The 21,774-nt window shown below is 36.9% G+C and overlaps 1 long non-coding RNA gene and 1 pseudogene across 2 annotated transcripts; one reads left to right on the top strand and one right to left on the bottom strand.

The window, feature by feature from the left end:
• The first annotated feature begins 14,318 nt into the window (after window positions 1-14,318).
• On the top strand, window positions 14,319-15,074 carry LOC311295139. The gene is made up of 2 exons (XR_014628176.1): window positions 14,319-14,497; window positions 14,734-15,074. It is a non-coding gene; the product is annotated as an uncharacterized lncRNA (long non-coding RNA).
• Window positions 15,075-17,090: 2,016 nt separating this feature from the next.
• Window positions 17,091-18,118, bottom strand: LOC311294760 (putative nuclease HARBI1; annotated as a pseudogene). Its single transcript has one exon. The product of its transcript is annotated as a putative nuclease HARBI1 (transcript).
• Window positions 18,119-21,774: the final 3,656 nt, after the last annotated feature.

Below are 21,774 nucleotides of genomic sequence, written 5' to 3'. Positions count from 1 at the left end.
CAAGTCAAGAAGTTCCATGAACGCAAACATCAAAAGCGCGCGCCCTGAAAACCAGCGTCTCAGCGCGCGAATACTGAATTGAATTGTCTTTCATGTCTCGCGCTTGTACTGACGAATTCAAGTAAGTCTCTTAAAGGGACAGCAGTCTTAAAAACCTTCTGCTGATGTTAATCAAACAAAGGACAAATTAATTACTTTCTACTCATGACTAAATTGGCTACCTTTTGTAACTTTACAAAAATATCTATCTACATTTAATTTATTCAGTAGCCTATTGAATATGAAGTGTTTTTTCTCACCTTTTATTTATTACTGTAGTTTTTGTTGAAGTATCAAAATTGGAATAAAGAATTGATATTTCACTGTGTCCAAACACTTGTACCCCTGACCCAATCCTCAGCACTGAGGCCTGCTCGAGCAGCTCTCAATATGTGCTGTACTATTATATGAAAGATAAAATATGATAGAGCAATAGAATGAAGAGTGAAGTCAGTAACAGAAGCAGATAAAATACATTATAGCAGGCTTGATTAATCATCGAAATAAGTGAAGGAAATATTTATTTGATGAACAAATTAAGCCAATTATATGATTTATATTCTGTTAGTTTCTCAATACATTTAAAAATTACAAATGCAGTGAAAATACAGGTATCGGTTATATACGGTATCGGTATCGGCGAGTACCAAAAATGAAAGTATCGGTATCGAACTTGGTCTGGAAAAAGTGGTATCGGTGCATCCCTACTAATTTCCCCATCTCATGATTTTCCTTTTGTGGTTTGGCCTATGTTTTCTTGTAAACTCTAATGGGTTAATGTTTCAAACTTTAAAAACTATGGTTAACCAAAATCCTGTGTGGCATGTTTGGTCTCTATAAACTCCAAACTTCGTCCCCCATTTGCTAATTTATAATACATTTTGCTAACTTTGTGACGCATTAGTATTTTAAGAATCTTGAAGATTCTTCTCTTAAACACCCAATGAAACTACATACTACATCAAATGCCTCCTAGAACACAATGGGTCGTAAAACTTTCCCTCCAAAGGAAACACTTCTTATTGGCTCACAGACCCCCAGAGGGTGTGACATCTTCACGCTTTAAAAATCACTGATCACAAGATCAGCCTCTCTCTTAGCTCTCTTAGTCTCTCTTACTCTCTTGGCTCTCTTGTTTTTTGGTCTCTTACTCTCTTGGTCCTTCCTGAGAAGTCCTAATGTGAAGATGATGCTGAACTAGAAGTCCCCCAAGGACCCCCAAGCTTGTGCCAGGCTTCGCCCTTGTCTTTCCATTCACCAAAGAGACTCTGACTCCAACTGGTTCTCTCTCATCAAGACAACATCAGCAAATATCAACTGGAGCCTCCACAAATTGCATCAGGGCCCAGTTTTTCAAAAGTAATCCAGTGGGATTTCGGATCACGGATTGGATCAAATCTTGGAAATGGGTTTTTCAAAAGCAAAAGAGGGATTCTGAACTAAGATCAGATCATGTAATCTGATCTTAAATTTGATCTGGATCAAACCTGCCCTTTGGGTTTTTCAGAACTTTGAACTCGGATTAGGATCTATTTGATCCAAAAAAAACAGGATTATCCTGATCCCATCAGAAGGGTGGATTCAGTTGTGATTTTTCGAACCAAATAAAACCAGAGAGGTTTTTTTTTTTAAGTGAATGATCACAAAATCAATGTTTACTGATGATATATACATTTCTTCATATTTGAAGCATATATGAAGCATGTCACATCTAATGAGATATGGTAAAAAAACAAAATCTACAATTTAACATTATAACAAAATAAGGAAAGTAAAATGTTTCTGTTTATTACAGTGTTTCTGTTTCTTAAAATTAAAATAAACAATGGTTATTTGAGGCCACCGGTATTTTGCCAACTGCTGTTCTTTGCTAAGCCAGTAGGCTACACTGTTGGTTCCATTTAAGGCTCTAGTAAACAGGATTTGGTGATCCTGAAAAGTTCCTATCCGGATCAGATTGATCCAATCCGATGTTGCTTTGAAAAACTGGCTCAAAAGTAAGCTGGATTACGTGATCACGGATCGCAAAAAAAAGGATTACTAAATCCGGATCAATTTTATCCGGATTAAACCTTTTGAAAAACCGGGCCCTGGACAGTTTAATTCAAATGGGCAAGACATGCAAGTATCAAACTGAGGCTGCGTCCGAAACCGCATACTTCTACTATATAGTATGGGAAAAAGAGTAGGCGAGCGAAAAAGTATGTACGAATCCAAAAGAGTAAGCGAGAATTACCTGGATGACGTACTATTTATCGCGAGATTCGGACTTAAGTGCGTCCGAATATGCCTACTTTCCTACTATATAGTAGGCGAAAACAGTACGTGAAGGAAGCAGTACGTTCGAAACATCATTATTCATAAAAGAGTAGGCGAGAAGTTCCCGGATGGCTTACTGCTTTCGCCCAGATTTTCGAGTGCTCAACCGATGGATACTCTTCTATCCCAGGAGGCCACGCGAGAGGATACGTCATTATCAAACATCGCAGAGATCGGCGACGCGGGTGCTTTCAAATGTGAGTAAACACGGTTCCTTGTGTTAAAATTGCATGTGTTGAACTACAGTAGAGTAAACTGTTGAATTGTTGAAGGTGTAAAGACGTTACACAGTATAGTATAGTTGTGATTTTGCTGTAAAAACACGTTTTATTATGTATAACCTTAGCTAACAGGGGAGCTCCAGTAAGGACACGTAAGTTACGTGTCTAAAGTGGATTTACATAAATCATAAACATCTTAAAGATGCTTATTTTAAATGTCTATTTACATCTGATAGGAAAATCTTCAATAAGTATTGCAGAAGAGCACATCACAACATGAAATAGACATCTGAGTGATGAATGTGTACTATTATGTAGAATAAATCTATAAAGTAATAAACATAAGTTATCTATTTTATTTGTGCATTAGTACTGCTGATAAATTGAGGAACATTTATGTTGGATAAAAAGTTAAAACAACCTCAACATGTAAATGTAGTGTTGAGCTCATAAATCACAGAGGTTTTGTGAATCTTGTCTGGATGTTACAGGGACAGATGAACAGATGTGTGTTTATCTGGTGGAGAGAGGCTCATGAAGCTGAATGCTGCCATCAAAGGCTTTGAGTGAGTATACTACAGAAATTAATATCAACAACTATTTCAATATTAAGTTGTAGTTTATTTTAATTATTGTAGTTTCAAACAGAGCTATTACAGCACTTTTCTGATTCTTGATTTCTGTGCATTTGCTGCAGATCTTTTGTGGTGGAGCAGGACCTGCAAGGAATGATGGCGGCATTTGTGAAAAAAAGCATTTTTGTCTTCTAAATAATGCTGAAATCAAATGACAGTGTGCGGTTAAAATGACTGCTTTTGTGTTATGTTTGTGCATTTTTGTAGGATCTGAAATGTCAGCAGACTTGGGTGAGCACTGAGGATGAGGAGCCCAAAGCTGAATCCTGGAGATGGTGCCATGGACGAGAGCCTCCATCACTCCACCAGCCCTTACGAGTCCCTCCATCACTCCACCGGCCCTTACGAGAGCCTCCATCACTCCACCTGCCCTCCATCACTCCACCAGCCCTTACGATACCCTCCATCACTCCACCTGCCCTCCATCACTCCACCAGCCCTTACGAGTCCCTCCATCACTCCACCAGCCCTTACGAGACCCTCCATCACTCCACCTGCCCTCCATCACTCCACCAGCCCTTACGATACCCTCCATCACTCCACCAGCCCTTATTGGCTCAGATTGTGAAGCACATCACGCAACAACCTCAGGCACGAAGGCACGGCTCACCTCTGGCGGTCAGCTGATTCATCAGAATAAAGCCGCAGAATGGGAACCGATGTGTTGAGACGGCAGATGGATGTGGGGTTCAGCACCTGTAGCCTACATACATGATTGTAGTTTGAATAAAGCTTTGTTTCATGTGTTGACTTGTATATGCATTTGTTTATTGTGTATTTTATTAATATTTCTCAATGTTGTCAGTAAATAAAATATAATTATTTAATTAATGCTTTATTTAATTGTTTGAATGAAAATGTAGATATGTTCACTATATACACATCTAGAGTGTATTCATGCATAGCTGTGTCATATGACATACATTACATTTTGTTTTATTGAATTATATCATTTTCAGTAAAAAGTAATATAATTAAGTATTGGTCAGCATCGTTGTTGTTGTTATTGTATGTTTTGGGGTGGGATAGTAATGCAATTCATTCTGGGGTAATATTAATTTTTAATAGTAATGATACTTACATTTTTCAAGTATAAAATCAACAGTTTCCTCCAAAGGTGATTTTTTTGCACAGTTGCCCTTTGTGCAGACATTACAAACGCTGAGGAAAACCGTTCTAGGTAGAGCTGTCGAGTTACTGATGTTATAAGGTGTATATATCATGGGTTTGCATACATAATATGAGATTTTTTACAAAGGAAAAAAGAACCTACAAGGTTGAATATTTTAATATATATTTTCTTAAATAATTCATTATAATACATTTAAAAATGTCATTTTTTGTCATTTATAGGCCTGAGGGATGAAATGACAGTTAAATTCAACAAGAAAAAGAGAAAAACAAGGCAGTTAGCTGGATGAAAATGTTTGGATATAAGAAATTAACAACATATTCAAGAGATGACAATTTTGGGATTTCGTAATAAATAATAATAATAAATATCGTTAAGGATAAAACGGTGGGTAGTAGGGTTAAATATAAGAACTTAACCCTAAATGTATTCACAAAATAAATGGGCCGCAGTTTCTTCAAAAAGACCACAAAATGAGCAAGTTTAATCAATATCAAGATATTTACAGATAGATGAATTAAACGTGTCGTTCAAATCATTTAAGTTGTTGCGCTTGTGATAACGTCGTAGGTCACATGATAACGTCAACATGGCAGATGTCCGGCTCGCATTCATACTCAACGAGATCTGGCTATTAAGTAGTCTACTCTTTTAGCGCTCGTTAAGTAAGTACTTATTGAAATTAAGTACCTACTCATTGAGTATGCGGTTTCGGACGCAGCCTGAGTCTCATTATTTGATACATTAACGAAGGAGCCACTAGATGGCGGTGTATACCAGTGATGCAGGTGTAGATCACCTTGTTATGTGGTTGGAGGATGAACCCAATGGCAGACAGTATGCAGGGCACACAAGGTTTATTATATACAAATAAAAGGGAAAACAAAGCCCATGAGGGGGCAAAATATAGACAGCTAGATTAATAAATAGATACAGATAGATTATAGATAGGCTACATATATAAATATATAGGTAGATTATTAGGTAGATACATATAGACTATAGATACATAGATTATATCTAGGTACATATCTAGATACATAGATAGATTCATATAGATAGATACAGATAGATAGATAAAATGGAGGCTCCCCAGAAGAGATGCCATACATCTGTGGTGTGGGAGCATTTTCGTTTAGAAACACCAAATAAAGTGAGATGTGTGTGTATTGTGATCGGCAGCTAGCCTACTGCAACAATACATCAATGATGCGCCATTTGAGGAGCACTCATCCTGCCATTCTGCAGGGTGCAGAGGATGGTATCATTACCCAAGGCCTGCAACTGACACTGCTGGGCCATCTAAGCAATGCACTTATTGAAATATAATTATAATTGAAATATAATTACAAACTCTTGCGACACTGTTTAGAAAGTTCATAGCCCTATGCCCTACAATCTAATGTCCCAATCACAACTGCCAATCATGTTAAACATAGCTTCAATGTGAATATAATATAATATAATATAATATTGTGTGAATATACATTTTATAGGTCTACATACAGTATGAGACACACAATGCTACAGCTGATGCCACAGTGGAAGTGAAAATACATCAGCGATGCATATTTGCCCAGAACTCATGATCCACTAACTTACTGGAAAGAGAGAGCAGTAATCTGTCCTCATTTGTATGTCAGCTAAAAAATATCTTTGCATGCCAGCAACAAGTGTCCCTTGTGAGAGGGTTTTTTCAAAGGGTGGAGAAATTATCTGTAAAAAAAGAGCTAAGTCCTTCCACAGCAGAGAAATTAATATTTTTTAATAAAAATCTCTAAAAAAGTGAGACATTGTGGCTTGATTTCTTTTATTAATATTCATTTTGCAGGACCAAAATAGCATTATGCACAGTGATGAGCCTATAGGTTACAAGCTTCACATATTAGAAAAATACAATAATAAAAAAACACATTTTTTAATGGCTTGTCAAGGTTGTTTCAGATCAATACTTGTGACCACTAGGTGTCACCGTTGAGACGGGTGTCGGATTGATTCGAAGCCTCGAAACAATATGGCACATTTAGTTCAACTGTTTCATTGCTTCACGAAGCCTCGATCTGCCCATCACTACAACTAACTAGACAATGAACAAACGGCAAATACAAGATCAGAACTTCACTAGACAATCCACTTGACAGGAATTGACAGATCACACAATGTATGACAATAAACCGACACAAGACAGCAGACATGAGGGGATTAAATAGGGAACAAATGATAAGCAACAGGTGATAATGGGGAAACAATAATGACTAAACAAGGATAACAAGGAGGGCGGGGCTATATGACGAGACAACACAAGCACATGGCCCAGCAAAAGGCCATGTGTGTGCACATAAAACATGGGTCTGTCATGATCCTGCCTCAAGAATTAAACAACATCAAGGACTAGATGGCAGGATCATGACACACCTGTTCATATCACATGACATTTAAACTTCCTGTGAGTTGAATTAGTGAAGGGACAGCTGGCAGAAATATCTTTCTTACCATAGATCCACATGCTTTTAAACTGTGAGAGTTATTTCCGAAACCGAAAAGAAAATACATTTAAATTGTGTTTTTTTGGACATACTTAACATATTTAATGTATACTAAGTGTACATTAAATGTATTATTTTGAAACAGATTTAAGTATATTTAGTGTATTTCAAGATATGCTTAATATCTTCACAATGCATTTAAAATATACTTCTTGAACTAGTTAGAATATATTTGAAGCTTAATTTTAATGTGCATTCAATAGCATTTTAGCTTATTATATATGTATTAGCATTACACTACTAGTGTATTATAAAGCTTTTTTTTTCAGTATTCAAAGTATATGAAAAAGTGCAGAAATCAATACACATAAATGTTAAGGCACACACATACATACACGTTGAAATATAATTTTATATATTATTATTTTTTATATATTATTATATATAATTTAATGTACTATGATTGTGTACATTACAAAATAAACCTAGAGTACATTAAAAAAGTACAGCAGCATATTTAATTTCTTGACCAAAATACATTATAATAAATGAAAGGTCAGTGAAATGCTATGGCAGAGCTAGTTTATCATTTTGTAGAACATTTCTGTTTTAGCCTATAGGTATTACTGAAAAAAGTAGGCCTACACTATGTGTAAGATTTTCTGTCCCTATATGTGCCTCATTCCAGTCCTCACATTTAGCAGTTGAATGACCAATGACCCAGCTCTGAGGGAGAAAGTTTTCTCAACTTTATTGGCACTTATAGTCTAAATATATGTAGTAGTAAGAACATGAGGGGAGTTTACACAGAAGTAACCAATAAGAGTACTTACCTTCCATATATGAAACATTGAACAGTCCATATGTCAGTTTCTGGCTAGCTTACCACTAGTACTTCTGCAGTCAAGAGGACCTTTATATTGTGTTAGAATAGAGGAGAATATGAGACCATTCCCATAACCTAGAGGTCCAAATAACGAAGAACAGATGTTGCCAGTACCTTCTTCAAAGAAACCCATATTCATACCCATATGAAAGTCATATTCTTCATGCCGAGACTACCATCCTAGAATTCTTTCACTATGAATATCACATCACTGAATAAATAAGCATCACAATGCAATTTTTTGAAAAATGAAAAAGAAAAAACGTTACTTTAAACCAAAGTGCAGAAGTAAATAGTTCATTATTGACTAACTCAAGCCTGCAAATGGCTGAACCAAAGAAACAGAAGTGTTTAAATGTCACATCTTCATCTTCAAGTGGACGGTCACTTTGAGTTTACGACTCACATTTTCTGCAACTGAGATCTTGCGATTCAGACACTGTGACTACATAGGATATAGCTTTTACTACATCCTCATCAAGCTTGACATTTATTTCTCCTGTTGTTTGTCATCATTATACAGCACTCTATGAGTTACATTGAACATAAGATTAGAGGAGGCCTAACAACACCACTTACTGTGAGCAGAGTTCAATCGCAAAGTCACTTTAAAGCAATAAAGCAACATGTGTGTATTACAGGACATTTAGTATATGTTGTATGTTGATAATTGTGGTTAATTTTAACCTGTATTTTCCATTAGTGCGGGCTGGTGCTGAAGAGGAAAGGACCTGTGGGCATGCGGGAGCAGGGAGCATGGATGAGGTGGGAGAAGATGTCCTGGACCGAGATCTGGCAGGCAGATCCACAGCAGATCGAGTTCTTGCTCCAAGCAGTATAGACCAAGTGATCTATTGGGACGCAAGCACTACCGACACAGATCAATAGCTGATCACTTCTGGAAACGGTTCATCCGGAAGTATTTGCCCAGTCTGCAACTTCATAATAAATGGCAGAACTCTTCTCCTAATATCACGGGACAAGTGGTTATGGCTGTTGATCCTCAACTACTCAGATCCTTGTGGCCGGTTAGCTTAGAAGTGTATATTGTTGTTGTTGTTATCATTACATGTATGACTCAATCATTTCACTAGCGCAATCACATTTGGTGTGACACTGTGTTAACTTATTGAAACTAATATCGATGTCACATTTTATAATGGCATTTGTACCTTTATTTGTGCATTTATTTGTGTGTTTTTAACGTACCTGATTTTTCATCAATAAACAGGGATTATGGTGTTTTTTTCTAATGTGCTTTAATGACGGCAATTTGATCAGCGCAATCTTATTGTAACTGCTTCATTATTTTAACATGCTGTTTCACAAAATGTATATCCATAGGAACTGTCAAGTCAAGTCAAGTTTATTTATATAGCGCTTTTCACAATACCGATTGTATCAAAGCAGCTTCACAGTATTAAATTAAAATAGTACATCAAGGTTTGTTTCTAGTGGAAAATGTCCACGTTTGGTAATGCTGATCATTAGTATTGTTGATTGATTAATTAAATTAAATATACTATAAAATATTTGTAGAGTACACATCACTCAAAAAAGTTTTGCCTACAATCATTGCTTATCATCAGTTTGTTTTGTATGATTTGTTCCAATCATTGCCTGGCTGATCATCTGGCACTTTTCAAGGTGATTCTCTATTTCTTTACATTCTCTTCACCAGAAGTTAGCTGAGGTAGAGAAAAAATGAAATTGAGATGCAAGATTACTTTGGTCAATGGGAGCTAATTGAGTTGAGGTGGATGGAGATGTTTAAGCCTCTTGTACTTTAAGAGAGAATCTGTTAGGATTATAAAAGAGACCAGACAAAACTGAGCAATATGAAAATAGACCCACAAAATATAGGCTGAATAATTGAATGTTCAAGTAGATGATAGCCAGCAAGCTTGCTAGTTAGTCTCAGCCTCTTAAGGCTTATTCACACCAAGAACAATAACTAATGATATAGTTTTAAAAATAAAAGAATAGCAGAGTCAGCACGACTATAAATAAAGATGAAGATATATAGAGGAACAATATCGTTGGGATCACTTTCAGATTTTTTTCCTAGCTGTTCAGAATCAGAATCCATTTGAATTTAAGGGCTTGCACATTTAAAAGGGCGGGCGACATTGCGGAGAAGTTAAATAGATCCACCACCATTTGACAAGTCAAATCCCCTTTCAAGGATACTTTAAAGAAAATATATGGAAAACAATCGGTCTTACCATTGGAATTAATGGTGAGAACTATTAACAGAGATGATATCATTATACCAGCTAGCAAACAGTGTAACATATTACATAGGCCTAGGCTATTATTCGAGCGGTGTATCGATTAACATGGTCTTACCTCCTTTGAATTTGCAGTTGTGTTGTTTTATTCCAGTTCACTATATTGAAAACTTAAATTCACCATTAGATCAGTTCGATAACATGAGCTAGATTCACTCAAAACATAGCATACTGAGGACATGTATGACGTGTAAATGCAACAAGAACAGCAAAAACGTGTCATGTACACACTTTGAAACCGCATCGCAAACTTAGAATAAACAGGTGATGTATCATGAGCACGCATGATGCAGGCATAACATTTTCAACTATTAAACATAGGGCTATTTTAATCTAAAGTGCTAAAAGAATGTTAATTGGCCTACATAATTTTGCTCAATAGGCTAAGTGGAGAGGCGCACACTGGACACTAGAGGGCGCACTTGCTATAAAAAAACCCTCTCGCTGGCTGTCTGCATCCTAGTGAGGCTGTCATATTTTTCCTCCCATCTCGTATTTTATTACATCAACATGTCCCATTCAGGCACTCTGTAATAACATAAAAACATATGATACAATTTCTTTCGGTAACACTTTACTTGAAGGGGTGTGCATAAGACTGACATGACACCTTCATAATCATGACATGGCAGGTGTCATAAATATGAAGGAGGTCTTATGCATGTTTATGACAACTGTCATTAAGTGTCATTCGTTCAATTATGACATTTTTTTATGCAAATATGACATTGGTTGAGATGTCTTTGTTATGACAACTTGACATAATCCAATACATCATAACCTGTCAGTGTCTTTGTCATGACAACTTGACATTACCAAGACAACATAAATTGTCATAAACATGACATAGCAGATTAACTATCAAACTTAAGAAACCACTTAGCTTTGTGGGTTAACATTTCATTAAACTTTCAGGTGATTGGTTTTGACATTGGCTGTCATGAAGCCATTATAACTGTGTCATGAATGTTTTTCTTGACCTCAAGTACAGTGGTACAAATTTAATTTGTCATTAAAATGTTATAATGGCCTCATGACAGCCAATGTCAAAACCAACCACATGACAGTTTAATGAAATGTTAACCCATAAAGCTAAGTGGTTTCTTAAGTTTGATCATTAATCTGCTATGTCATGTTTATGACATATTTATGACAGGTTGTGTTGTCTTAGTAAAGTCAAGTTGCCATAACAAAGACATCTCACACAATGTCATATTTGCATTAAAAATGTCATAATTGAGCGAATGACACTTAATGACATTTGTCATAAACATGCATTAAACCTCATTCATATTCATGACATGTGTCATGTCATGATTATGACGGTGTCATGTCAGTCTTATGCACACCCATTCAAGTAAAGTGTTACCCTGACATTTGTGGGTCTGATATATTTCACATCATTGTGGGAAAATCAAACCATAAATATTAAATAAAAACATGAAATTGTGTTATTTGATTCGTAATCACGTAGTACACAGAACACGAGAACAACGGAATGACAAATATTGCACACTTCTGATTTCATAAAATTGAAATATAATTTTTCATCTGTGAAAGGAGCTTTCAAAACAAATTATAAATACACATATTTTATTCTTATTAACTGTAATCTGTAAGCATTTCGCCCCTGTCACTGAGAGGAAAGAAGAGGGACTGAATCTCAACTTGTGCTTCATTCGTCTCTGAGGATACTAAATAATATGTCCCACTGCGTCATCTAAACCCCACTGCACTATTGGCTTTCATTCACACTTGCTTTTAAAGCAACACTAAGTAAGATTTTTTACCTTCAAATAATGTTTCCAAAATCGTTTCAGTGGTTCATCAAGTCGTAACAGGGTGAAAGGCACTTATGTCTCCACTTTGCAGTCTATCTGCTATAACCATGCTATGTAAGATTGCCAGATCAGGTCGCTTTTCTATAGTTCTAATGAGACAATTCCACTTCCAACCTGTAGGGCGACCGCAGAGGTCAAAGTGCCATAGTTTTACTTTAAGCAGTTGGTCAAATCAAGCGAGAGGTCACATTTAACTGAGCATCTGAATGCCTTGTGAGATGGAATAAAAACAGGCCTTGCTTGAGCGTGCAGATTGAAGATACAGTACTGGCAGATGAAGAAATAATATAATTAATCATCTCTGACTTCTCTGATCTCTCTGATCTTCACGTGAGAGGGAGAAATGTGTTCCTATTTCTCAAGATGACTAAATTGAGCAGAGCTCCTATCAAACTGTTCAATCTGTAAATATAATTTACAGATTTTTGCCACTTTTCCAGTGGCAAAAACATCAAACTTCAAAGCTTTATTGTGTGATTTAAGGAGGTGGTCTCTATGATTCACCCCAAAATGAGTGAAACTGGTACACACATGCCATCACATGAACAGATCACATTTCCCTGATTGACATTCCTTGGTGGGAATCATGTGAATCAGATATTGAAACAGAGATATATTTTTCTCTCTTCTTATCTCTGTTTTGGCAATTTGGAATCTATAAGTAAGCTGACATACAAATACTGTAGTCTGCTCCATATCATTACTGGTGTGAATGCAAAAACTGTATGAGGTTTGACATGCAGTATCTTTCTGACGCATGTAACATATATTGTATATTGTATAACATATATAACTATATTTCTGCATGCCATGCTCAGATTATTTCCATTAAAGTAGGATCAAAATGAATGTACATATTCCCTGTCTCTGTGTGTAAGGTAAACTATTAACAACAACCAAGCATGCTCCCTGCCCAGACTAAACTGTTTCTCAAATATTCCCCTTGGCTCCATTCCATTGCAGTCTGACGCAAAGATAAAGTGAACCGAGGATACATCTATAGATATTTAGAATCTTTTTCACGTCCACACTTTGAGATCAACAAATCATTGATAAACCAACATTTATGAACAGAATTGTTTTGTGGCATTAAGACATTAGGAAAATATGAAATATGGATGTGCAGTCACATTACATTAATAAAAATAATTTAGTAGCCTATCCTTGCCTTGTTTTTGAATAAATAAATCAAATAGTGTCAAATACATTTCAGAGAAAGTTTTTCTCAATCTTTTTCACTGCCCAAATAGTATTTTTAATTGATTTATATTTATAATGGAAACAGATTATAATGGAAATGATTTCATCTAAGCATTTAACTCCATGAGAATGGCATATTTAATCTAAATGTTTATATCAGAAGTAAAGCATAGTTTAAATCATTCTTTTATTTATTTAAACTTAATGTGAACATGCACTGTATGTATTTAGGACTCATAATCAAGATTTGCGTTTCACTAAACGGCCCAACGCGCTCGCTGGTGCGGGCATTTAAGAAGGGATGGATATTTGTTTCAAGTGATATGGCTTGGTGAGTGAAATTATATTTGTATTATCTTTCTGTGTACATGTATAATTGTCTTTAGATTTTCTACGTTTACACGTGGATGGCTATTTTCATAAACGGACATTTCACCCCTGTTCGTTTTCAAAATAACATCGTGATTATTTCGAACCTGTGTATATGCTGTCAAGAGCATGCCAAACCTGTAGGTGGCAGTGTAACGAGAAGCACAAGCCCACCTTAGCCAATCAGAATTCCGAAAATAGTCACATTCTGTGACGTTGCTGCCTAAAACTCCGTTTTTCTCAGTTTACATGCAAACGAAGATTTTCAAAATCTCCACTCTGGCCGGAGTTTTTAGAAAGAATCGGTTTCATTGGCGAATCCTCCGTTTGCGTGTAAATGAAGGGCGCAAACGAAGGGAAATGTCTCCGTTTTTCAAAATAACCATGTACGTGTAAACGGGGCCTAAAGCCATGTAACTCCAGCTCACCATCGGTGTCGCCAAACTGCTCAGACTCCAAAACGTTCGTACGTATGCGTCAGAGTTTTCGTGCAGGTGCGCAAATTTTCGTCATGTTTGTTTTTATAAAATCACAACTTATGTGTCGGAAGTGGCGTACGCCTCTATCAGGGCCTGCTTTGTGCGTACGCAAACGGTTATAAATGAGGCCCCTGGTCTGGTGACTGGATACGTGACAATGTGCTACTACTTGATCAGACAACCACCGATTTAGAGTAAAACAATCAAATCAACTGTGCATCATGACACAATATTTTAGATCATTTAAAAATCTAGCTAAAGGATCTCTGGTTTGTAGAAACTGGACTTTGAAACATCATTAATGTTTTCCTTTTTGAATATTTGCAAATAACAAATAATGGCGATGAAATTCCCGTCAACCAGTTGTCCAAGGTTATGTTTGGACGTGGTCATGTTTGCACTGTCCAGTGTTTAAAGGTCACATTAGGTTTGCAATAAAAACTCCAGCGGTACTGACGGACAACACTGAAGTCTAAACTGGTGTTTGGAGCAAGCTTCATCAGGATTTTCTGGGGTTTGTTCATTATCGTGCTGTTCATTACCGTAAAGCCTTCAGGCAAAAGAAGACATCAAAATATTAATTTACCCACAACAACAAGGTAAGAGCTTAAAAACTTTACTCAGCATATAAGATATTACAATAATGTGTCTTAAACAAATACAGGACTGCAAACGTGTGTGTACAAAACAGTGCACAGCTGGGTTAAAGTAACTAAGATACGTGCAAGTAAAAACAAAGGAAGGGTCTCATAGTATTGTATTAATTGGTCACAGCCAAACTGCTTTATAAGTCAAATGTCAGTAAAGGTGTTTTGATGTGTGTGTTGTTCATCAGGTCATGGAGATTCATCAGTCTGCTGTGATTCTGCTGCTGGTCTTGTGTGTGTCGTTCTCCACTCATGCTTTAACCGGTTATCAATATTTCGTCAATCAGCATGTGGGTCCTTTTGTGAATGAGCGGACGTGTAACAGGGAAATCAGAAGGAGAGACATCACTGGACCTGGCGGATTCTGCAAAGAATTTAACACCTTCATACAAGCAAATGAAAAGGAAATTAACCCAGTTTGTCGCGGAGGAACTCGACAGGGCGATAACCGGTTTAAGAGCACCACGCCTTTTCCTGTGATCAACTGTAGATATAAATCTGGGTATCCCCCAAAATGTCTCTATACAGGGGAGTCGATCGATAGCCATTATATAGTGTTGCAGTGTGACCAAGAACACTTGCCTGTACATTATGTACGGTAAAGTACAGATGACAGGCTGAATAGAGCATCACAGAGCTTTATTTGCTAATCATTTGTTCACTTCTTTCATCTTTCTTTGTTTTTCAAGCGCAAAAATAGAAAAAAGTGAGTCAATCATGAAGCCAAAAAAAAAAAATAGATGAATAAATACAAAATACAAATAGAAAATGCAGATCTCTGTCTTTATGAGACTCTGATGAACAAGAATATCTTCACTGTCTCTCATCATTTACCTTAAAAGAGCATAATGTTAAAAATATCTTTACAATATTTCTTTAAATTGATTGTATATTCTTCACTTCTTCATGTGTCTGTGTAATTGGGCTTTTTGTGTGCAGATTCAGCTGAATTTGTAAGCACTCTGTTAACACTTTTTGAGCATTAGAAAACTTTTTTAATGGGAGTAGTGAATGAGCAAAAACAGACGAGGGAAGAAATATGAAGATATTCTGTAATCCTCAATAAAACTTCTCTATACCCTTAAACTCGTCTGATGGATTGTCTTGCATCTCAACAACACAAACTGAAGGAAAAATATCCATTTACTTAAATAATTTGTCTTTGCTTTTATTCAAAGTGTAAATGACAAGTTACCAACCACTTCATATTTTGTTTATTTTTATTCCCACACTTTAAAATCTATTAATTATAATGAATACTTTTCTAACAGAATTGTTTTATGAACTCATTTTTTGTATTTGGAGCCAGTGGTTCTCGAAGACAAGCCCCTCCAATTATTAAAAATGACCAAATTGTTGAGATGGCCAATCAAAACAAACTTTTACTTTTCGCAGAAACAGAGCGTGAATTCCAGCGTGAAGACTCAGTTTAACGTTGAAAGAGAGTGAGGTATTATTAAGCAAAATATTTATTACATGTCAACTGTTTTGCCAAAGAAATGTTAAACGACTGACAGTAACATCCAGTGATGCAAACTCGACTTTTCTTTCCTCAAATATGGCCATTTTGAATAGAAAATACTCATGTAATTCCAAACTGAGTGTCACGAGACAAGAATTGTTTTACATTTTCAACATATTAGGCATACAAATAAATAAACAAGTAGGCCTACATATGTGCATATTTTAATGCAAATAGTTCAAAATTATTATTTCCAAACTAGAATTAGACCTATAATCCCCCACACATTCTTATATTGACTGTGCACACTCTCATGCTGACAATGTACTTGATCTGACAACCACCAATTTAGATTAACACAATCAAATCAACAGTGTGAATCTCGACAGAATATTTTAAACCGTTTAAAAATCTGGATAAAGGAGCTCTGGACCCGGTTTTTCAAAAGTAATCCACTAGGATTTTGGACAACGGATTGGATCAAATCTTGAAAATGGGTTTTTCAAAAGAAAAAACTGATTACATAATCGGATTAGATCACGTAATCCAATCTTGGTTTTGATCCGGATCAAACCTTTAGTTTGTTTTTTTCAGAACTTTTTTGTAGGATTTGGATCACTTTGATCCAAAAAATCTGGATTAAACTGATCCCATCGGAAGGGTGGATTCAGCGTGGATTTCATGCCCAAAATGTAATGAAAACTTTAAAAATGTATCAAATAATACTATATTTGGATCATGCAGTATCTTACAAGATATCCTATTTATTCATAAGGTTTTAATTTTATTTGTTCATCCGTCAGGCTACAGTGATTAGGTAGGTTTTAACGTATTCAGCCTTTCAGTATAGGCCTACAGCAAAGTAGAAAGAGTTTGGCCTCATAAAATAATCCCCCAAACAGCTGTCAAAATTGACCAAAAACAATACATTTTATTCTGTCACTAATTGATATACATTCATCACAATCGAAAATATTTTTGTTTTTAGAATATTTATTAGTGATGCATGCAATGATTACAGAATAACCAAAAAAATGCAAAGAATGGCAATCACTGATTTTTGAAATCCAAAACAAATCCAAATCAGAAATAGTGTCTAACTATTGCGTCCCTTGTTGCACGTCCTGTTTGCTCGTTCTGGTAGAATGCAGGAGGTTGGTTAGGGTCTCCAAGATGCTCAGGTGCATCATTGTCAGCACAGAGAGGGACACTGCGCTTAGTAGCGATGTTGTGCAGGACAATACAGGCAAGGGTTATGTTGCATGCTTTCTGTGGTTCCGCTCTCAGGTAGTTAAGGCATGCAAAGCGCCTCTTAAGAACTCCATTTAAACGCTCAATTGCACATCTTGCTCTGCAATGAGCAGTGTTGAAGCGTGCCTGCGCCGGTGTATTTGCTGTTAGAAAAGGAGTCATCAGCCATGGTAGGAGTGGGTAGGCACTGTCTCCTAATATTATGCCATCCGGTCGGTTGGTTTGGAGGTCTCTATATAGAGCGCACTCCCTCAGGATGCGTGCATCATGGACAGACCCAGGCTACTTGACAACGCAGTTGGTGATGATGAGGTCAGCATCACACACAAGTTGGATATTGATGCTGTGCCTCCCCTTTCTGTTTATAAACTCCCATTCATTCTCACGAGGTCCTTGTATATGCACATGTGTGCAGTTGATTGCTCCAATAGTATTGGGCATATTCCCCAAAAGAAAAAGCTGCGCTTGGCCTGGGCAATCTGGTTGTCCTTTGGAAAAGAAACAAATTCATTGACCAGGCTGGCCAGTGCGATTGACACATCTCTCACCACATCACACACAGCTGATATCACCACTCCCATATAGTCACCAACAACTTGATAGAAAGTCCCACATGCATAAAATCGGAGAGCAATGAGGATCTGGTCTTTCACAGACAGACTGTAACTCCTTTGGGTTTTGTGTTGAAGTTTTGGCCTGAGAAGGTTCACAAGGTACTCTATATCAGCCTTCCCAAAGTGAAACCGGACATACAGCTCCTCAGTGGTGTATTGCTCCAGTGGCTTGGTACGTTCAACATACACCCTTTGACGGTATCCTCTCATGGCAAAGTGGTGGTGGCGGTGGACAACACCTGCCATTTCACTGTCTCTCTGTGAATCCTCTGAGAAAGGCTGACTTATATGGCTGTGTAGTTGGTCTTTTCAAACACATCTATTACAACTGATTCGTTTTGGCTTGTGTTCAATTGAGGCAATTGGACCCAAGTGTAGCATATATAACTTGCTACAATTATAGATAAAATAGTACATCAGTATCAGAAGAGTCTAGTTTGGCTCAAGGAGGAAAAGGTGAAGTTCAATAACACACAGAGTCAAGGTTGCATTGCAATTGTGAGTTGTATTACATATAGGACAACAAGTATTTACAATATTTACATGTGCACATAGGTAGTACTCAGTTCAAAGTTATTTATGAGCATACAACGATCTCAGAATTCTCTCAACCATAAAAGGATGCTTGAAGCAGCAGTGATTCACAAAACACAGCCCTCGAGACAGGCAGAGTCCAAGGAGTCCATGATGGCACAAGTTCATAAGATCAGTACCAATGTGTGGATGTGAAAAATGTCCAAGGTTTGTGCAAATGTCTCAGAGTAGTGATGGGCCATTTGAACCGAGGCGTCGGAGCGTGTGTCGAGAAAAAGTGGGCGTGCCAGATGAAGCCGCGATTCGAGGCTTGTGTTGTTAGCGTGAAAATCACGTGACTAATGACAAACGAGGCCTCGGTTTGTGTGGATACGTCATCGGTTCGGTCTGAGTGTCGCTTCCGGATAAAAGGCGGTTCGAAACTCGCGCCTCCTTGTGGGTGTTGCAGGAGTAGCAGAAGAAGTTGTAGTAGTGTCAGAGAGTCAGAGAGTTAGATGATAACTGTTGTGCCATATGTGAGGGCTGTATATTATTACATTATCAGGTTAGAATAGTTATAGTATATTATTATTATAGTAGGCCTAGCTATATTATAGTCTTGTTATATTAATTAGATAAGATTATTTGGATTGCTCTGGATTTTTGCATCTGGACTGGACTGCTTTTTGATTTGGATTGCCTTTTTGGATGTGTTTGCTTTTTGTGACTCTTCTTTTTCCTGGTAATGGAGACAGCAAGAAAGAGGGAATCCTCCCCTGTCTGGGCTCAACAGAAGCATCAGTGTCCTCATTTGTACCTCTGCCATTTTTACGTTCCCCTGCATCCCCTGTTCCTTGTGAAAGGATATTTTCCAAGGCTAGAGAGATTTTGTCCAAGAAGAGGAATCGTCTAAACCCCAACACACTTGAAATAATTCTGTTTCTCAATAAAAAATCTATTGTAATCCTTCCTTCCAGACTATTCTGTTGCAGTTTACTTTAATCTGTTATCTATAATCTGCTAAATGAATAAATTTACTTTATTACACTCCCTCTAACATAAGCACTGCACTCAACACAGTGTCACTGTTGTTGTTCATACTGTCACTATCCAAAAAATGTATGAATAATTAATAAACTGTGTGTGTGACTCTGCACAAGTAAATTCAGACAGAGAAAGATACATATTTTATATAGTAATGGACAAATGTCTGATCATGTCTTTTTATTATTGCAAATGAAAGGTTACAGACATCAACAGTGAGTAGCCTACAAAATAAATAAATAAATATTTGTATTTATAAAAAAAATATTTCTATAAAATATACATTTAAATAAAAATATACAAATAAATATAAATATTTATTTGTATATTTACATTACAAATAAATATTTTTATTTCTAAAAGTATTTTATAAAATATACATTTTTTTTATAATTTCTTTTTTTTTTTTTTTATAAAATTAGGGAGGGGGGGGGGGGGGGTGCGTGGCTCTGAACACTGGTTCAGAATGAATGAATTTGTCTGCTATTTCTTTGCACAGTAGCTAGGTGTCACTAGTGAGCAATGCTGAATGAAGCTTCGAGTAATGAACCTTTGGCTGAAGCAATGGACTGCGAGGTCTCAGTGGTTCAGGAAGCCTCATTTTGCCATCACTGTCTCAGAGTGTGTGTAAATGTCTCAGAGTGTGTGTAAATGTCTCAGAGTGTGTGTAAATGTCTCAGAGTGTGTGTGTGCGCGCAAGTGCCAATTAGCAGCTGAGTGTGTGTGTGCACAGCTGCAGTGCCTCCTACCACACCGATAGATGCATGCACTCCGAAGCATCAGGTTGGGCCTAGTGGCTCGCCATCAATACACAGAACCTGGCCTGTACAAAACATGACCAATTAATACATCACTCTGGTTCCAAGCATCACAACTATATCACCATAATCATAATATAATAAAGTCATCATATTATCATAATAAATCTCAATTCATTTGTTTCATCATGTACATGATTCAATAAATACTGCATATAGCAATATAAATAATTTAACAATCAGCAAGAGTACTCTTATAAATAGACAAATATCAATAAATAGCTTCAAAATACATTTCAGAATCAAAGAGTAGTTGACTTCATAATTCAATAACAATATTAAGATTAATTAATGTATTGCTCATTTAAATAGGCACAAAATGTATATATATAGTCAAACTCAGTATGATTAATGTACAGCCAGCGCCAGCACCGGCTAACAGAACCACATACAACACACTTTTAGCACCGTATAACAAACAGTGACAAACTCACCAGTTCCTGTATCATTAAGTCACTCAACAGCAGTCATTTGAAAAGGTAGAGGCAATCTAAAAGGTTGGCATACATAATAGTTAAACTAACCAGCTGTTTAATTAATAGAATGTTTGAACGGCTAAACGCCTACCTGCAGCAGCTCAACACACCGGCTCGCGCACACACATACCAAACAACAGCGCGCGGCCGTATTTAAAGGAAAGTGACGCAACACTCTGTCAAGTCCCGCGATGCTTCACGAAGTCTCGCGACAACGCGAACATAAGGTGGAACCGCAAATAAGGAGAATAAGGAAAAACGTCTGGGTTACACAAGGCCTATAATTGATGAACAATGTTCACTATAGTAAAGCAACAGAACCATGGACTCAAGAAGCTGTAACTTCACTGCTGCTAAAACCAATGCACTACTAGAGGGTGTTCGGTGCCATGGAACAATAGTGGGAAGTTTTAATTCTGCTAAGGATACAAACAAAAAGAAAAATGATGTTTGGATTTTAATCACAGAAAATGTGATTGCCATAGGGTCTGGCCAGAGGAGGACCACAGACCAAATCAAATTGCGGTGGCCAGGGCAACAAAGGACCATGCTGAAGCCAAAAACCCACAAACAGGCAACAAGCCATTTAAGAGGGGAGATTACACAGATGTGGTCCTCGACATCATTGGAGGTGAGAAGTCGCAAGCTCTCCATGCAGCGATTCCCAAACTGTGGTCCGCGGACCACTAGTGGTCCGTGAGGGTACTGCAGGTGGTCCGTGGAAAGGCAAAATTAAATATAAAAGAATATTTTTTTTTATCTTCATTTTACCAGGAAATTCACAAAAAAAAAAAGTAAAAAGAATATGTAGGCCTATATTGATGTAACATTTTAATTAAATTGTCAAGTTATTGTGTGATTACTAAAAAAGCCTAGTGGTGTTCGGCCGTGACATTCAAGTTCAGTGCCGTTAGAACCACAACATTGGTTCGGTGGATAGCAACAGGTTCTCTGAAGAGAAAAGGGCAGAGGCAAATAAGTTTTCATTATCACATCACGTACTTTTTGAGGACTTGTAAAACTCTGAAGATTAATAATCCCCTAAAATCAC

This window comes from Rutilus rutilus, assembly GCF_951802725.1.
Source record: "Rutilus rutilus genome assembly, chromosome: 8".
Classification (NCBI taxonomy): Eukaryota; Metazoa; Chordata; class Actinopteri; order Cypriniformes; family Leuciscidae; genus Rutilus; species Rutilus rutilus.
The sequence above is the reverse complement of the archived record's forward strand: the minus strand, read 5'-3'. Positions and strand labels throughout refer to the sequence as shown.